This window comes from Syngnathus typhle, linkage group LG8, assembly GCF_033458585.1.
Source record: "Syngnathus typhle isolate RoL2023-S1 ecotype Sweden linkage group LG8, RoL_Styp_1.0, whole genome shotgun sequence".
NCBI lineage: Eukaryota > Metazoa > Chordata > Actinopteri > Syngnathiformes > Syngnathidae > Syngnathus > Syngnathus typhle.
Window position 1 is genome coordinate 6,569,778 of NC_083745.1, and position 6,000 is coordinate 6,575,777.

The window sequence follows — 6,000 nt, forward strand, 5'->3', positions numbered from 1 at the left end:
CGTATAGTCAGTCATTAGACTACACATGGAGGCCCCCGTCCCCCCGCCGTGTTGTGACTGTGTCTCGTTCCTTGTTAGAGAATTGATGACGCTGTCTTCAGAAAACAAACAAGGCGGGCAGGTAAAAAGGTGGTCACTCACCACAGCTCCCTGACCCGGAAAGACACAGGGAGGCCATCGCAACATGTGAGCCGTGCTGTGGCGTCCCTTTCGGAATGCGAGGGCGCACACACACTCGTGTTTGTGTTCCATTGATATGGCCGCTGGAATGTGTCTGTCTTGTGCCTCAATGTGCGCCTTTGTGTGTTGTGAGTGTCAGCGTAGCACAGCAGCAAGGATAACTTGCATGCAAACAAAACACAGATAAAGCACCTGGCACCACCCCTTGTTTTTCCGACATGCCTTCTGTAGCTGATTCCAAAATTCCACATGTCAATTATCTGGTAGTGAAATGGAGAGACGTTCTCTGTCTATATTTGGAGGGTTTCTCTCATTGATCTGGATGTGACGCACCCGATTGTGGGCATCGTTTCGCCAGGGGCCTCTTCTGTCTTCGTCTTCTGTTCTGACTCACACGTCACATCATTGGGCCCCCCGAGGCCCCTCGCCGGTACATTCACATCACACACACCCCGCCCTGCTCTGGGCCCCCAAGCCTTGTTCCAGAAGCTCAAATCCCATAATTGCAGGGCTGACAGCGAAAGCAAACGTAGACGTCCTCACCTGGTCGGAAAGAATGAAAACATCAAGACTGTCAAAATGTAGTGGGGAGATGAGTGAGGAGGATGAGATTATTGGGCAAAGTGTGCAATATCTCAAAAGAAGATTTATTTTATTGGTATTTTGGTTATTGTGTGAAGGCGAAGGCCTTCACACATATGTTATTCTACACCATTCTCTATTATTATTGTGTGAAGGCGAAGGCCTTCACACATTGTTATTCTACTTTATTATTATTGTGTGAAGGCGAAGGCCTTCACACATTGTTATTCTACTTTATTGTGTGAAGGCGAAGGCCTTCACACATTGATATTGTACTTTATTATTAAACAACTTATTCCTCCCACTTTTTTGACATCTAACTACTCCCACATGCTTCAACCGATTCACCTCGTTCAACCTTTCACACGTTCCAAAAATTCATGGCACGCTTGCCAGTATTTTCCCCCTTCATAACATTTACCGTTTTTAAGTAATTAGCAAATTTGTGCCTTTTATTTCCCCATTCATTCTTAATGGCAATGTCAACCCGAGCCAGTTTCCTGTAGTGGGTTCGATTCCCACATTGGGCGTCATTAATTATTTTACTCTTTATTCTTCCCGCTTATCATTTTCAACGCTTATCATTTGTAACTAACATTCGCATTCAACATTCATTACATTAAGCAATTTCCACCACTTTGATTACGTATTCGCATTCAACAAACACATTCATTACATTAACCAAACTCAACCACTAAAAGAAAGGGACTCAATTAGCTCGTGGGAAACACAAGTGATTCCAGTCCACGAGCATCTTTCCCGAGTGGTATCAAAACCCGCGTCAGTTCGAGTCCCACATTGGGCGTCATTATTTATTTTACTCTTTAGCCTTCCCGGTTATCATTTTCAACGGTTATCATTTGTAACTTTTGTCATTCGCATTCAACATTCATTACATTAAGCAATTTCCACCACTTTGATTACGCATTCGCATTCAACAAACACATTCATTACATTAACCAAATTCAACCGTTACTGAGGTAGGAACCTGATTAGCTCAGTTGGAAACACAATGGCAATGTCAACCTGCGCCAGTTTCCTGTAGTGGGTTCAATTCCCACTTTGGGCGTCATAAATTATTTTACTATTTATTCTTCCCCCTTATCATTTGTACCTTTTTTGTAACATTTGTAACATTTCATTTTTAACCCTTATCATCTGTACCTTTTTGTAACATGTATTTGTAACATTTTACCATTCATTTCACAATAATTTATTTTCCCTTTCTATTCTTCCCGCTCATCATTTTTAACGCTTAACGTTTGTAAATTAACGTCTGCCTTCGCCTTCACACGCAATTTCTTCCGAAATTGCAATTCTAGTTATTGTGTGAAGGCGAAGGCCTTCACACATTGTTATTCTACTTTATTATTATTTTTATTAAACAACTTATTCCTCCCACTTTTTTGACATCCAACTACTCCCACATGCTTCAACCGATTCACCTCGTTCAACCTTTCACACGTTCCAAAAATTCATGGCAAGCTTGCCACTTTTTTTCTCGTTCATAACATTTACCGTTTTTAAGTAATTAGCAAATTTGTGCCTTTTATTTCCCCATTCATTCTTAATGGCAATGTCAACCCGAGCCAGTTTCCTGTAGTGGGTTCGATTCCCACATTGGGCGTCATTAATTATTTTACTCTTTATTCTTCCCGCTTATAATTTTCAACGCTTATCATTTGTAACTAACATTCGCATTCAACATTCATTACATTAAGCAATTTCCACCACTTTGATTACGTATTCGCATTCAACAAACACATTCATTACATTAACCAATTTCAACCGTGGCATAGTAAGGGACTCAATTAGCTCGTGGGAAACACAAGTGATTCCAGTACACGAGCATCATTCCCGAGTGGTATCAAAACCCGCGTCAGTTCGATTCCCACATTGGGCGTCATTATTTATTTTACTCTTTATCCTTCCCGGTTATCATTTTCAACGGTTATCATTTGTAACTTTTGTCATTCGCATTCAACATTCATTACATTAAGCAATTTCCACCACTTTGATTACGCATTCGCATTCAACAAACACATTCATTACATTAACCAAATTCAACAGTTACTGAGGTAGGAACCTGATTAGCTCAGTTGGAAACACAATGGCAATGTCAACCTGCGCCAGTTTCCTGTAGTGGGTTCGATTCCCACTTTGGGCGTCATAAATTATTTTACTCTTTATTCTTCCCCCTTATCATTTGTACCTTTTTTGTAACATTTGTAACGTTTCATTTTTAACGCTTATCATTTGTACCTTTTTGTAACATGTATTTGTAACATTTTCCCATTTATTTCACAATTATCTATTTTCCCTTTGTATTCTTCCCGCTCATCATTTTTAACGCTTAACGTTTGTAACTTAACATCTGCCTTCGCCTTCACACGCAATTTCTTCCGAAATTGCAATTCTAGTTATTTTTATTAAACAACTTATTCCTCCCACTTTTTTGACATCCAACTACTCCCACATGCTTCAACCGATTCACCTCGTTCAACCTTTCACACGTTCCAAAAATTCATGGCAAGCTTGCCACTTTTTTTCTCGTTCATAACATTTACCGTTTTTAAGTAATTAGCAAATTTGTGCCTTTTATTTCCCCATTCATTCTTAATGGCAATGTCAACCCGAGCCAGTTTCCTGTAGTGGGTTCGATTCCCACATTGGGCGTCATTAATTATTTTACTCTTTATTCTTCCCGCTTATAATTTTCAACGCTTATCATTTGTAACTAACATTCGCATTCAACATTCATTACATTAAGCAATTTCCACCACTTTGATTACGTATTCGCATTCAACAAACACATTCATTACATTAACCAATTTCAACCGTGGCATAGTAAGGGACTCAATTAGCTCGTGGGAAACACAAGTGATTCCAGTACACGAGCATCATTCCCGAGTGGTATCAAAACCCGCGTCAGTTCGATTCCCACATTGGGCGTCATTATTTATTTTACTCTTTATCCTTCCCGGTTATCATTTTCAACGGTTATCATTTGTAACTTTTGTCATTCGCATTCAACATTCATTACATTAAGCAATTTCCACCACTTTGATTACGCATTCGCATTCAACAAACACATTCATTACATTAACCAAATTCAACAGTTACTGAGGTAGGAACCTGATTAGCTCAGTTGGAAACACAATGGCAATGTCAACCTGCGCCAGTTTCCTGTAGTGGGTTCGATTCCCACTTTGGGCGTCATAAATTATTTTACTCTTTATTCTTCCCCCTTATCATTTGTACCTTTTTTGTAACATTTGTAACGTTTCATTTTTAACGCTTATCATTTGTACCTTTTTGTAACATGTATTTGTAACATTTTCCCATTTATTTCACAATTATCTATTTTCCCTTTGTATTCTTCCCGCTCATCATTTTTAACGCTTAACGTTTGTAACTTAACATCTGCCTTCGCCTTCACACGCAATTTCTTCCGAAATTGCAATTCTAGTTATTTTTTTTATTCTTATTATTAAACAACTTATTCCTCCCACTTTTTTGACATCTAACTACTCCCACATGCTTCAACCGATTCACCTCGTTCAAACTTTCACACGTTCCAAAAATTCATGGCAAGCTTGCCACCTTTTTTCCCCTTCATAACATTTACCGTTTTTAAGTAATTAGAAAATTTGTGCCTTTTATTTCCCCATTCATTCTTAATGGCAATGTCAACCCGAGCCAGTTTCCTGTAGTGGGTTCGATTCCCACATTGGGCGTCATTAATTATTCTACTCTTTATTCTTCCCGCTTATCATTTTCAACGCTTATCATTTGTAACTAACATTCGCATTCAACATTCATTACATTAAGCAATTTCCACCACTTTGATTACGTATTCGCATTCAACAAACACATTCATCACATTAACCAAATTCAACCACTAAAAGAAAGGGACTCAATTAGCTCGTGGGAAACACAAGTGATTCCAGTACACGAGCATCTTTCCCGAGTGGTATCAAAACCCGCGTCAGTTCGATTCCCACATTGGGCGTCATTATTTATTTTACTCTTTATCCTTCCCGGTTATCATTTTCAACGGTTATCATTTGTAACTTTTGTCATTCGCATTCAACATTCATTACATTAAGCAATTTCCACCACTTTGATTACGCATTCGCATTCAACAAACACATTCATTACATTAACCAAATTCAACAGTTACTGAGAAAGGAGCCTGATTAGCTCAGTTGGAAACACAATGGCAATGTCAACCTGCGCCAGTTTCCTGTAGTGGGTTCGATTCCCACTTTGGGCGTCATAAATTTTTTTACTCTTTATTCTTCCCCCTTATCATTTGTACCTTTTTTGTAACATTTGTAACGTTTCATTTTTAACGCTTATCATTTGTACCTTTTTGTAACATGTATTTGTAACATTTTCCCATTTATTTCACAATTATCTATTTTCCCTTTGTATTCTTCCCGCTCATCATTTTTAACGCTTAACGTTTGTAACTTAACATCTGCCTTCGCCTTCACACGCAATTTCTTCCGAAATTGCAATTCTAGTTGTGTGAAGGCGAAGGCCTTCACACATTGTTATTCTACTTTATTATTGTGTGAAGGCGAAGGCCTTCACACATTGATATTGTACTTTATTATTAAACAACTTATTCCTCCCACTTTTTTGACATCTAACTACTCCCACATGCTTCAACCGATTCACCTCGTTCAACCTTTCACACGTTCCAAAAATTCATGGCACGCTTGCCAGTATTTTTCGCGTTCATAACATTTACCGTTTTTAAGTAATTAGCAAATTTGTGCCTTTTATTTCCCCATTCATTCTTAATGGCAATGTCAACCCGAGCCAGTTTCCTGTAGTGGGTTCGATTCCCACATTGGGCGTCATTAATTATTTTACTCTTTATTCTTCCCGCTTATCATTTTCAACGCTTATCATTTGTAACTAACATTCGCATTCAACATTCATTACATTAAGCAATTTCCACCACTTTGATTACGTATTCGCATTCAACAAACACATTCATTACATTAACCAATTGCAACCACGACATAGTAAGGGACTCAATTAGCTCGTGGGAAACACAAGTGATTCCAGTACACGAGCATCATTCCCGAGTGGTATCAAAACCCGCGTCAGTTCGATTCCCACATTGGGCGTCATTATTTATTTTACTCTTTATCCTTCACGGTTATCATTTTCAACGGTTATCATTTGTAACTTTTGTCATTCGCATTCAACATTCATTACATT